The 14730-nt window shown below is 40.6% G+C and overlaps 1 protein-coding gene across 1 annotated transcript in view; it reads left to right on the top strand.

Moving 5' to 3' along the window:
- XYLT1 (xylosyltransferase 1) overlaps nucleotides 1-14730 on the top strand; it is a 280499-nt gene that overhangs the window by 137756 nt on the left and 128013 nt on the right. The gene's annotated exons all lie outside the window — the stretch shown is intronic.

Here is a 14730-nt window from a genome sequence, read left to right as displayed (position 1 = left end):
TACATAATGTCATTAGATGCTATCTAAATCAATCCAGCTATGTTTATTTCTTTTTTAACTACTAGCATTTTCTTTTCTAATACAAGAATTTTATGTTTTACCTTTGAGGTTTTATTGAGTTTAAATGAAACGTAATTTGCAGTATGAAAAACATGATTTAAGCATTACATTTGTGCTCCAATTTTGTCAGCTGGGAAAAAAAACTTAATTGCGTAGACCTTGACCTGCAATTCTACAGGCTTCTTGATGATTAACCTGTCTCAAGAGAGCTATTCGAAAGTAAAATAATATCATCATTGTTTCAGAAGAATAGAGACATTGATTTCCCCCTGAGAGACATTTCATAGGTCAGAACAGCAATGTCTCCACGCAGAGCAGACGCATGCCTTTCCCCAGTGAGCACTCTCCTGGGGGTGAGTCACTGTGATTGGCAGACGGAGGAGCCTCGTGCACAAGCTCATCAAATGCTCCAGCTTACTCTGCAAGCGAAATCTTTTCAAAGTAATCTTAGCTAATTGTCAAATGTCAGTCGTCATTTGGCTAAGTATTATAATTAACTAATTAGTTAATTGTTGTTTAAAGGGATATGATCATGAACGCTATGCAGTTTTCATGGGGATCTAAATGAAAGGTCTACAGCGTCTAAGTAGTCAGTCAATAGGTCGACACCGAAAGGTCCACATGAACTAGGTTGACATTGACAAAAGGTCGACATGCAACTGGTCAACATTGACAAAAGGTCAACATAAGCACAAGGTTAATGGTAGACATGAGTTTGCCCTTTGGTTATTGGAGAGCACACATGCACAGGCGATACTGAGGGGATCTTTTACTCCACCTCCATTTAACTAGAAAGTGTCTACACCATTTATTTGAGGTTTGGGAATTAAAGCCCTAATACCAATTTACAGCATTGTCTCAAACCCTAAAGTTAATTAAGTAGACCTTTGTTGGAGGTTGGTCAATAGGGGATTTTGCCAGAATTGGCCACCCTGATCCAAATCAGTATGATCCATCCATCTGGAGGGTCATTCCTTTATTAAAGTCTATTAGTGATTGGGATCACATTTTGCACATATACGGTTCAGCTACACGATCTGAATAAAGACTGATTATATTTTTTTTAAATCTTCTAATTAAGGAACAAGTACTACAGTATTAATTTACATTTGGAAGATTCAGCGTGAATAAATCATTCAAATTTCCATATCAATTAAAAACATCTTTTATTGCTTAAAAGATTAATATCTAACCCCTGATGAAGTCTCATAAAGAGACGAAACGCGTCGGGTTCTTGGTAAGATCCCTATTCCAAGAAAATTCTTCCAACTCCAAGTGTATTACCTTTTTATATAAAATTTTTTAATAAATGTTTTATATTTGAAAGAAGTCTTGGTTGATGATAATTCTACATTGAGTGGAAAGACAGAACAAATTGTATTGATGAGTTGTATATGGGCGCTTAATAACACTATTGGGTTGTATGTATATATATATATATATATATATATATATATATATATATATATATATATATACATACACACAGTGTGTGTGTGTGTTCTATGAATCACTAATCAGCATTAGTAAGCAAAGCAACTATTCATCCAGTCCCCATAGTAGATGTTCAGGCTGTTAAATCTGGTGATGATTTTGTTAATTTTGAGTGCAGTTATAATGAAAGAGGGAGGGGGATTATTAGTCCTTAACATACATTATGTTTTCACAGGGGAGAAATTGGCCTAGATGCTTGTCCTATTGTTGCACCTTGAGACCAGTTAGGCCCTGTAGAGTATTTCTGTAGATCTCCAAAGGTCTCAGCTGCCTTCAGTCTGGCATACAGTTATCATTAGCGCATGGAGAGGGGGTTTCTGAGTACCCAGAGACTCCCCAAACGGAGCAGTAGCGTTTTTTGAGATAGAGACAGATAGAGTGCTTTGAAATGCACAGTGACATGGTTTAGGGGGCTGTGCGCACCTAGGTAGCAGTGGAAGTGTCAGACACTTGGCTGCATCGAGCTCCTGCCTATAACCAAACCTGCTGGGCTTACTTAACTACTCTATAGTGTTCATTCTAGCACCCGCTATCTTTGAAAACCCATGCAGTTCCTCTTCCCTGCCTGGGGTGTCACTGTCTGCTGCGGTGTTTCTAGCACAGGTATGGTAGGCATAGCAGTGCTGATATACAGACCATGCTGTGCTAGAAGCACTACAGCAGACAGCGACACCCCAGGCAGGGAAGAGGAACTGCATGGGTTTTCAAAGATAGCGGGTGCTAGAATAAACAATACCTCTAAACAGAGAACAGAGGGACAATTTTTCATTCTGCAGTGCCAATTGGGACTTCAGGGGGCAGGCACTCTCACTCAGTGATGGCTGCACGGACCTGGAAACCCTTGCAACAGCAGCTGACATCAGGTTCCCTGCTCTATCTACTCTTATATAAATGTCTACTGTTTATGGTTCTTGCTTTTTTGTTTAAAATGTCTAAAAAAAAAAATATATATATATATATATATATATATTTTTTTTAAGTATTCTGGTTCACCTGACAATTTATATACTATGATTAGTTGAAAATACTATTTTGCTTTTTTTGACGAATTCGGAGGATATTACATTTGGCCAATGACCTTTAAATTGGTTATTTAGCTGTTGCAGGAGCATCCATGGTTTAAGAACAATTGCAACACAAGTATACTATAATAGACCAAGTATAATAGACATAAAATGGGAAAACGACCGTGATTGAATACTAATCGGTGAATTTTTGACGATTTTTCACCTGGCCAGAAAATGTGTCCGTTATTGAATCCCCCCCCCCCCCAACAGTTTCTCTGAATAAAAATAATTCTAAATGACATCTGCCAATGTCTACAGACGTTTCTGGATGTAGATCGCAATTGTGGAACAGACATTAGGAAGATGTTTAGCATGCCGAGTCATATAGAGTCTTGCACGTCCTTGTACAAAGAAAGCTTTGCTGTCTATTTGCTGCCGAAGCCTGAACTTTAAATATTTATGCATTGGTTTAACAGATTCATTCATTATGTGTGTGTAGACTTTCATAGCGCTCTGCCTTCCATAGAGATGTCATCTTCTGTGCAGTCCTCCTGCATGTAGTCTGGAAACACAGTACTTGGATGCTACATAGCTGCTAAATGTGAGCATCAATCAAAATAAACAATTCCACGGAGTTGGCTTGCCATAAATTCCTAGTGAGGCAGTCACATCTGCTGCTATCAATAGGAATTATATTCTACAGGCTTTCTGCTATTATTTTATCTATCTATTTTAAAAGGCTTTTTCTCTTTTACCAATTATTATCCGGGGTATTGTGCATCTTGAATAGAAAGTGACTGTTAAATAGAATATATTTGCTGACGTTAATGGCATAATTGGTTTGTGTTGTTCTTGATGCGTGTAATAAAGTATCTGAAGATGAATCAATGCAAATTGATATTGGTAGGTTTGGTGAGAAAGTTTGAATAAATATATAGAATTAGAGATATACTGTAGGTACACACAGTGGACCTCATGTACAAAGCACAGCAGCCTGGACCTCTCTATATGCATGTGGGTGACTAGACTTCTAAGTGCACTGGTTTGTGGCACTTAAGCCCCATATATACGGGGCAGCGGGTGCAGGGTGGCTGAGCGACGTGCTTAAGCAGAGCGGGGCTTGGACTATTGTTTATAGGCAGGGTATGGGTCATTGGGTCTACAGGGCTAAGGTTGAAAGGGTTGGACGGTGGACACAAGCATTAGGTCGACCGTCAAAATGTCAATATGTTTTTTCACTTTTTTTGTCCTGAATGTCGACATAATGTACCTCCACACCCTAGTGGATGGTAGGGCATGAAATACCACATATATGCTCAAAATAACGTGAAAAACTCATGTTGAACTTTTGACTGTTGACCTAATGACTGTATACCTATAGGCAAAGCCCCGCAATCTAGCAGGAAAGACAGTGTGAGCATTATCTTTCCCTGCTGGCGATGCATGGGACCGCGCACCGCCATCGCCCCGGGGCTAGACACATGGCGCGATCAGTGCTCCATCTAGTCAGATTGCTTAGAAATGGGTGAAAATCGCCCCGTGTGGAGGACACCTCCCTAACAATGGGCCTAATTCAGACATGATTGCTGGGTTGCTAATTTTTGGAGCCCTGCAATCAGGTTTATGCCACCAAGCTAGAGTGGTACCCTTATAGCAAAACTGTGGCAAGGCATGGTGGGATTTGTAGTTTCACATCATCTGGAGGGCTGCAGTTTGAAGAACCATGTCATAGATCTTTCTTCATTTCCCAAAACGGCTGCCTACCCATTAAGTGGCAGTTAGTCAAACACAGGCTACTGTTGGGTGGATGGCTAATGCCGGAAACTTGGTTTAAAAAAAAAAAATGTTTGTGGAGCAAAGGCGACTACAGTATGTGTAAAACACAATAAAAAGAAAAGTATATACAATGAACAATTGTAGTAAAACCATACATTATACAAAACCAGTTGCATGTAAAATTGGTTTTATGAACTTTAATAAAGTGGGTACAACAATAGGCAAGAAGGGAAGTCATCCATAGACGTATTAGGGGTGATTCACAATGGCTCTTTAGGTGACGTATTTGGCCTCATGCCGATGGTGGGGGGTCAAACTCCCATCTTCGGCGAAGTTTGACAGAAATAAAAGTAAATTTAGACTGGTCGGAGACCATTTAATGATTTCTGCCCCCTTCGGCTGCATGCAAGGGGATGTGTCTGCGTACATTCCCCCGCATGTTACTGAGGGGATGTGGCGGTGGGTAGGGTGGCTGCTTAGCGATCTGTACTGAATCAGGCCCATTGTGTACTGGACTTCCTGGGAGCATTAAAAGCATTGTATTATATACATTATGCAATCATGTCATTATAAAACCTATAGTATGCGGCTCACATTAAAAACGATTTGTTGATTCCACAAGCAGCAGAATTACGGATGGGTTATTCTCCTACAGCCAAACATTCCTGGCTGCTGGTAGCTGGAACTATTTTGTCTAGCGAGTATGTGAAAAAAAAGAAAAAAAAGAATTGTGATGTACATGAAGGATGAAAACCTGTCACAATATTCTTTATCTCATCTGGCTCCACTAGGAAGGGAAAAAAAAAGATAATATTAATATCTTGGTTCATCTGATTTGTGAAGGCATGCAAGGTTTGGAAACAGATACATGCAGTTAAAAAAAAAATTAACATATGAATTCTGAGTTATAGAACACACTGGGCCTATTTCTGAGAGCCATACCTGTTGCAGCAAATTATTTTTTGCTTCAATTTAACATGTATTTTATTGCTGTGGCAGCTTAGCGCTACTCTACTGTCATAGCAAACGCATCCACAGGATTACTGTTAGCTCTGCAGCTTCTATTTTGCTCTACTGAGCCCAACAAATTGGAAGCTTGGTGTGAGGCTCTCGGTCCACTGTTAGAACCCAAAAAAACTATTTTTTATTCTTTTTAAAAAAGGTCTTTCTTTAAAAAAATGCATACATACATCATACATACAGGCAATATAGATGTTAAAATAAATACAAGAGGTGCCTCCTAATGCAATATATATAGGGACTTCTTCTGAGAACAGAGTGATATATAGAACTGTTTAGGACTGTAATGACATTGTATTCAATCTATATATATGTCTAGTGTCTGATTGTGTGTCTCCAGAACACTGCCGTTTGTTGGCAGCGAGTGAAACTACATCTCCTTCTCCCTCACACATGCACAAACATAGAGGCAATCACAAGGTAGCAGACTACAGATGTAGCGCTGCTCATTCTCACTCCAGCTGCCGGGAGGGGACGCGCGCGTGTTCTCTTGCTACGGAGCTCCACACCGCTTCGCATCCTGTACACACCTCCACGCTCCCCCTCCCCCACACCTGCCCATCTCCCTATCGCCCGGTAAGCCATCTCGCCAGCGGGGGCAATCTGGCGAGCCCCGATGATGGCTGAGAGGCGCTCCATCTATAGCTTTCAAAGCATTTGCTTTGAGCATGCTTACTTGTGCTTTAATATGAAGCTATGGACAGATATAACAGCTTCCACTCTCCTTTAAATGTTGAAATAGAAAAGGATGAAAAAGTGATAAAATGGACAGTGATAATCCACCAACCAATCAGCTCCTACTTGTCATTTTTCAAACACAGACTGTGACATGTCAGGTAGGAGCTGATTGGCTGGTAGTTTATCACACTCCGTTTTATCACTTTTCAAGATTAGTACATCTGGCACAAGGTATGGCCAGCTTAACAGAATAGATAAATATGAAGGGCCTGAGTTAGACCTATAGCGCATACTGTATGCAGCCATTCTTGGTTGGCGGCGGCAGCATGCTTTGCCCCCAAAATTAGGAAAACATCCCTGCATCCTCTTCGTGGCTCCGCCTCCTTTTCGGGCATGATGCGGGCAAGTCCCCCATTCCATAGCAACCAATAAGATTTTGTCTAACATTGCCTAGGATGCAGTAGAGACATGCTGGCTGTAATCTGATTTGTAGCTATAGATAACACAAACGCTTTTCATATTTAGAAGCTTTAGTAATCTCTCCCCCCAGGGGTCATCCAGCAAAGCTTATGGCAGCACACTACACCATGCAGTGATTTCAAAGCGGGTTTTAGTCATATTCCCTTTTCAGATTCATCTGTGGATATTTAATCCATCAGCCGACACGGCAGAAATGCTATGAAAATCCGTAAGGCTGCTTAGCCCAGCTGCTAGGAGTGAAATCCTGTGCCGGCCTAACTACACATTTATTAGCTGCGCTGTGGGCCCTTTATGCTGCTCTAAATCTACTGTGATACTTAAATTGCGCAATAATAATAATTGGATAGTTATCGAAGAACAACATTCAGGGAAACAAAACTTTTCAGAATTAAAAGCAATAGACAACTAATTACCCCATGGTGCTGTAGTATCAAGCAGAGAAAAGCTGGAAATCAAGGAGTGGGCAGGATTTATCAGTCTGCTTGTGCTTTATAAGACCGCCCTATATGTAGTTTAGAACAAACTACTGTTTGCAAACCGACCATCATGCAAAAAAAGATCCACTCCTAATATAACCCTCTGCTCGTATTACCTACTTTTAGATTTTTCCTCTCAGGAAGAAGCTAAAAATGGAGAGGCTGATGGGCACTTGTGGGGGGGGGGGGGGGGGGGGGTTGCCTGTGCCTGTCTCTCCATCCTTCCTGTATCACTAGGATGCAGGAGATCTGCCTGCCTTTTATGGGGTACAGGGGACTCCCTTTAAAAACCATGGGTCTCCCACAACTTTTGGTAGAGTACCCAAGTAAGCCTTTGCCATGTGTACAATTTTCCATAATGTACAGTATACTGTATATTGAAAAAGGATCTTTTAGGAGGAGCAAACACAGGATATACTGGGATATACTCCTTCTGATCTCTCCTGGTCACACAATCCGCACTACTGACCATCTTAGGAAAGCTGGGAGTGTTAAGGCCCCCATACACTGAGCCGATTTCAGCCAATTCCCACGAATTGAGCTGTCAAATCGGGTCATTTTGATGTCCCCTCAGGTCCGATGTGCAGTCCCGTGCGTATGAGACCTGAGTCGGTAGTCGCACCTGCTGGCCGTCCGACCACCCGACCTGGGACCTCCCTCCTGCCGTTGAGCTGGGTGGGGAGCAGGGATGCATGCGATCCATCATAAGAAAATAATGGAAAGTCCTGGGTGGCTTGCGAGGTCACGCAGCAGTGTATGTGCACCTTTAGGCTGTGGGAGGGGAGAGCTTTAACATACTAATCTACAATGTGTCAGAATTCTTAGCGTCGGGATGCCAGTCTTGTGCTGGCCGAATTACCGTAACCAACTCATATAAACATCTTACGCAAACCGTGTGCAATTTGGCCAGTCTCACAGATGAGACCTACCTCAAAGGCATTGTTAAATTACACATTTGAAAAGAAATGCAGAAAGAATGCATTTCATTTTGCGGTTTGGAGATAAACGCACTTTGATACATATCAAAAGGTTGAGGTCCAAGATTCGGCACCGAGGCTTTAAAAGTCGATTTATAGTCTAGAACCTTATTTTGAAGGGTGAATAATTTTAAGAAAGTAATATCCTTCTCTGAGGTTAGGATCAAGTGCTAAAAATGAAAACAGCGAGAAATGAATTTTTAGACTTGACACTTTTAAGGGTTACTGAGCAGAATGCATAAAATCTTTTCCCTACTGCTAAAAACATAGCAGAAATAAATCATTCTCTTCCTGTATTAAGCTGTTGCAACCCCCACAGAATTTTCATGACCGTGCTTCATAAGAGATACAGTCACTGCATTGTACTTACACTTTAATTACATTGCAGATGCACAGCGTAATGTTAAACTGTAATGCACTTTATTTTTATTTGTGGATTTTGATAGATTCAAACTTAAGAACATTTTCTTCACTTTGTGTTAGTTTTACTGTTTTTTTTTCTGCGATTGATTTTTCTTATGTATACCATTAGAAGGAATACATAAAGAGTAGAAAGTCAACAATGGCAAAGAGCAGTGGTTCCTAAACGTTCTTGAGTCACGGCGCCCTGCAGTATCCACATCTTATCACGATACAGCAAAAATGTATATAAGAAGTCCATTGTGCTATCCAGCCATCTTTAGATTCAGTTTTGTGCTGGTCGACAGAATTTCACTTCTGTTTGTCCACAAATTTTATTACTGCTAGCCACCAGCACCAGGTGTCAAGGCAGCACATCCTGTAGGAGCGCATCCCACTAATGACTGAGCCCAACTGATACTTCTTTCGTCTATTACTTACAGCAGTGAAAGCGGAAATTCAGGACACTCACTGATGCAGTGCTTGTACAGCAATGGCTGTCCTTCAGTCTCCATGTGTACACAGTTCAAGCTGCTAGGGATGATCCTCTCTAGTGGTACCAAGTTTATCGGCTACAGTTCCATCAAGCTCTGAAAAGCCCACCTTATAAATTTGTGCAGGCTGTAGTCCCCATTGGGAATTCTAGGGACTGTGATATTGTGTGTTACTTTGCTGAAAGAAATAGATATTTTTATTGTAAATACTAGAATCCTACTCCTTAATAATACAGCAGCTGTATTGGCTTCCTGTTATGGAGTGGTTTGAGTTTAGGCACTGTTGGGCGGTATCTATATCCTACTAACTGCTACCGATCGTGTCTAAATTCAGCTGAATATTGGGAGGCATGACGTCAAGTTATATTACTCTCTATGGGACAAGTATATTGTCATCTCTGTATCAAAGTTTAACGTGCACTGTCATGGCAGCCATCTGTTACAAAGCGTGCTGGGAAGGTAGTTCAACAACAGCTGGAGGGCCGGAGGTTCCCCATCCCTGGTTTAGGAACTAGTAGGGGGACTTAAGGTTAGACTGGTGGAAGGGAAAGGTTAAGGTTTGGCTGCAGGGTGGGGATTTAGGTTTATCCTGACCGCTGTGATATCCTATATACCACAACCATTTGTTTAAAAAATATCATATGTAAACCTGCAGACCCCTGTGCCTGATTGCATTGTGTTTATGCTCTTACAATTTGAATCCTATTTATTTTTATGTTTATTGCTTACGATCGAATAAATAGCTGCTAAATATTAATATTATGGTCAATTGATGATTTAATGTATATTAAGTAGGTACTACTTGTGGTTCAATAAACTGTCATCTCTACTTTCCACAGTTTGTCTGCTATTTTTACTAATATTACTATAATAACTATGAATACCTATGGATGTTATTCATGATCGCTTTGGTCATTGTATTGGTGAAGGGCTACAGAATTACCGTTTCCCTAGAAAGCACAAAACATAAAAGCAGGTTAAAATAAAACTTGTTAATATGCTATGGACTATAATCATGAAAACACCAGAGCTCTTTCCTGTTTAGAGAAAGTAAATGTTATGGTTTTTTTCTCTTCAAACTCATCTAAGGGAAAAATGTAAAAATCAATACTTTTTTCCATTCATATCAAAAACTGGCAGAGAACGCCACTTCTATGCATTCGTGAAGTGCTGTTTATTACAAGGTCAATAGCTCTGGATCTACTTTTATTGAGATGATTGAGTAGAATGGCATGATGCTAATGGTGCAATAAAATGTTAAGCTGTTTTCTGGATTCCTAGCCCCGCTTTTACATGTTTAGTGCTCCAAACCAAAAATAGATATTTTCCCATCAGCTTAAGTTGTGTCTAAAGGGTACATTTACAAAAGCTTCTAAAAAAGAAAAGAGGTGATGTTGCCCATGGCAACCGGAATCTGTCTATCATTGTCTAGAAATGCCAGATAGAATCTCTTTGGTTTCTATGGGCAACATTACTATATATATATATATGCAATTGATCACATGTTTTTCTGTGGGCTATCATCCTGAGGACAGGGGCTGTGACCCCTGAAAGCGCTAGATGTGCATTTGATGTGCGTTTGCCCAATACACTTGCTGTGAACATTGACTGAATTGTGTGCCTCTGTTTATTGGAGCTTTATATATATATATATATATATATATATATATATATATATATATATATATATATATATATATATATATATATATATATACCTTCAATATGCTGCGTGAGCCGGCACTCCCAGGTGGATGATGCAGTCGATACTGACCCGGTGCCTTCCAGCATGGACTGGGCCGAGTGCCCGAAACATGTTGGATGAATAAATAAGTTTGTTCACGTTTTGCAAATCCGTGAGTGCCGCCTGATTCATTGACCCTATATATATATATATATATATATATATATATAGATAGATAGATAGATAGATATTTTTTTTTTATAGCAGCTTTAGTAAATTCTTACATTAAATTTTTGCTCTTTTAATGTCACTATTCCTCTGGACTTAACAACACATACATATACACACACACACGTACAGACTAATGATGACATTTCCCAAGAGTCACAGCAAAAGTCGTGACTGGTGGGATCATGGCCATCTTAACAGTATTGTAGGCCCATAGAAGGTCCATAGAATCATTGGGCCCTGCCCAGCTTCCCAGTGTGTCTATACGTTAAGATGACCCATGGGTGGAACAGTCCCATAGTTTTTTCCAACCGTCCTATATATATGAGGTCCAGTGGGAAAGTGATGGAGGCTCTATGACACAAATTCACAATGGGTGGCTTTGCCCCATAGTATGATGGTAGCTCATCATACAGAAGTGTGGCTCTGATGATATAATTTATTTTGTTTCACATTACCCTATCACACGTTCCCACCTACTCCTGAGAAAGAGATTCAGAAGGTGGCCTACTCTCTCAGTCTGGAGAAACATTCGGCAATAATAGGCAAGTATGGTTGGAGAGTATTAGAATAGGATTTACTAGGATTTTTATTTCCGTTCCACGCCTAGCAGATTTTTTTTTTTAAATTAAGATCAAGGGCAAGAGAGCAGTTCAGGACAAGTAGTCCTTAGTCCAATTTAATGCCCAAATAATAATTTATTGTGACACACGAAGAATATTCCGTCATCACTCCTACATTAAACTGATAAATGTACCTAACCAGAAAGAGGAGAGATGGTTTTTGTTTTCACTACTAAAAATAAGCAGCCAATAAATGAAGGTCATTGTTTATAATAGAACATCTGTTTTATTTTCTGAGAAGAATAATCTGGATTCATAAATTACCATGACCCTGCAGGGAATGACTTTTTCTTCGTTTCTCGTAATCAGATGGTTTGTTACTGAATAGCAGCGTGTGATGGCACAGTGTATGCTATTGCTATCTGTTATCCCCCCGCCTCTCTAGATCTACAGCGCACACGTCCTAACAGGTACAGCTTTTATCCATCATTTTTGGGGAGGATAAAACTTTCCATAAGCAGAGTCAGACGACAATGATATCTATGCTTTGGGAAATCATTTTGTGCAGGAGTTACATTCCTGCGTGGTTATGAAAAAGGTTCTCGGTTGTTTTTCCATTTTAAGCAGTTTCCTACAATTTATCTGTGTCCACTATCTCCTGCTGTCAGTAGCACTCTGTGCAGAGCAGTTTAGCAGAAAGCTTTCCAAGCAAATTCAGTCTGTAATAAGTGAAAGTAACTTTACATTTTAAGGACTAGTTTGCTGATCAAATCATGAGCATGAAACCAGGAGTATGTGGCCTGAAGATGCCTTCTCTCCTGCCAAATGGGAGAACCTGTGCAATCCAGGGTTACAAAGCAGATATCATTACATGCTTCAGAGAGTTCAGACTGGTTCTTCCACATCTAGTGCATTTGTGGGTACACAATACAATTGCCTATCCCCCTGGATCCTGCCGGGGGCTCAAATTCATTCATTCATAAATCTCCTGCTTCCCTGCATTGACCTCCTAATCTCCAGGATTCTTCAGATTATGCCAGGGGTGCCACTAAGGAGTTCTATTACAAGGACAGTTATTTACTGTAATCAATGTGATTTGCTGTAGCTGCACAGAAGAAAAAGTATATAGGAACAGTTGCATAGCTTTTGTAGACCCCGTAATGGCTTGGCACCATCACCACAGCTTTCTTACAGCTATAGTGAGCAGGAGAGCTATTTCTACTGACAAGCCAGCAGTGCGGTGTCCACCTAGGGTGGGTGTTTATGCAGATTCCATGCGGTCTAGCGAACTGCATGGAAATATGAAAATATACCTCCAAAAATGTCTGCAACCTAGGAGGAGACAGATGCTAGAGGTCCTGCTTCTCCTCTAGTGCCTGTCAGGCAAGAATAGCGCATATAATGTTACCAGGGAAATTCAGGGAACTCGGGCGCTGCCAGGAGAAGATGCAGAAGGAAGCATTTTCTGCCACGAAACCCCTGGAAAACAGGAACGGAACCCAGAGCATGAATTCCTGACAATGAGCATGAGGGGATACTACTGTTGACTGGCGGTTGGGATGCCGGCGTTCATAATATCGATGCCAGCATCCTGATGGAGGGAATCCTGCAGCTTAACTCCCTGCTCACTGACCGGCATTCTGACAGTCCGGATTCTGGTTCCGGCATCCCCCTCAATGTCGGGATTCCAGCGTCAGTCTCCTGGTGGTAGTTGGGATGCTAATGTCAGTATAGTGAACACCGGTATCTCCACCGCCAAGACCACCTTTAATGGTAAGGGAACGGAGTTCCACCTCTACCACAGTCCTGAACAGTAATTCCAACAGAAAAGCCTGTCCCAGTGGCTTATTCTTCTAGCATGGCATATGTAATGTAAAGTGAAGATGAACAACTGTGGACATTATGTGTATAAGGGGCATTGCTGTGTGATTTTAATATGAATCAAGGGCACTGCATGCAGTGTAATGTGTATAGGATTGTGCTACCATGTGTTGTGGGACAACCATTATCCCTTTATGGGTGGTAGGGCACAAAGTCCCTGGAACTGGTCTAGGCTCTGCCTAATGGGAAGTGGGGGGGGGGGGGGGTCGTAGTTAGGGGAACAGAGTTCCACCACCTCTCCAGGACCACTTTAAGCCCTGCCCCTGACAATGAGAAGGAAACTTTTTTTGGGCAGCAGAAAGCAAAAATTATAGTTGCGCTACATATACAATGGCGATCTAGCATTTGAACATCCTTTTTTCTAACTGAGATGTGGAGCCAAATGTAATAGGGTGTGAGAATCAGAAAGTGAGAGATTTTGGGAAAGGTTTCCAATATTTTTAAAGTGGCAATCATTACATTGCAAAATCAGCCTGGTTTTGCAGTGTAAATGATTGCCACTTTAAAAAAAAAAAGGGAAAACTCTGCCAAAATCTCTCACTTTCAGATTTTCACACCCTATTATATTTGGCCCGTGACCTGAGACACTAGCTGGCACTTCTCATGATGCTATCGGACAGTAATAACTTATTTACTAAGAACTTTCCACAGCATGTTCTGCTACTGCTACCCATTGCTATGAGTCGGGGACTGCAGGGGGCGGCAGCACCGGGATACACTGTCTCCCACAGCAACAACATAAACTGTCACATCTTTAGGTTCGCATAATTTGATTGCTAAATAATTATTTTCATTTCTGTCACATAACTTGTTTCAAAAGGATATATTAGGCAAATGCACTTAGTGTTGCTTGGTATTTATGTACTGCTAAATAAAAGAAACAGTGTTAAAAGTGGTTTACAGCATGATTTACTCAACAAGTTTCCACTGCTGAAAAAGTCATCAGTAGGTGATAATGAAGTAAACGCGTTTAACAATTGCCCTGAAATATAATTGTATTTTGTTAGCAGTTTGCTTTTTTAGAGTAAAATGTGCTATTTTGGTAGAACGAGACATGCAGTGGTTTTTTTTGTCTACCTGGTAGTTGTTCAGTTTTTATATTGCATAGATCACCCATATAGAGGGAAACCATTATTGCTACCGATAAATTATTACATTCTAATGAAAATGGTTGTGGCTAATAAAATAATTCCTAGAATTAAGCATTGGGTGTACATCAGGTGTACCACCTAGGTAGAATATTAAAGTTTACTGCTAAAATTGCCACATCGAAACGCAATCACCGAGATTATGGGAATCTGATTGGTTGCCCATAGCAGTATCTCATCCTCAATACAACTTTCATATTAGTACTTATGACTTCTGATTGGCTATCCTGCTCACCGCTCCTTCCACCCATGCACCCTGTATTGTCATTAGAATTAAATTCTAATTATTACCTCCAGTTTATTTATATAGCACACATATATATTTACAGAAAATATTTCACCATTCACATTTATGTCAGGGTTGC

Source organism: Crinia signifera, chromosome 7, assembly GCF_055691185.1.
Source record: "Crinia signifera chromosome 7, ASM5569118v1, whole genome shotgun sequence".
NCBI classification, from domain to species: Eukaryota; Metazoa; Chordata; class Amphibia; order Anura; family Myobatrachidae; genus Crinia; species Crinia signifera.
This window is presented reverse-complemented; position numbering and strand designations above follow the sequence as displayed.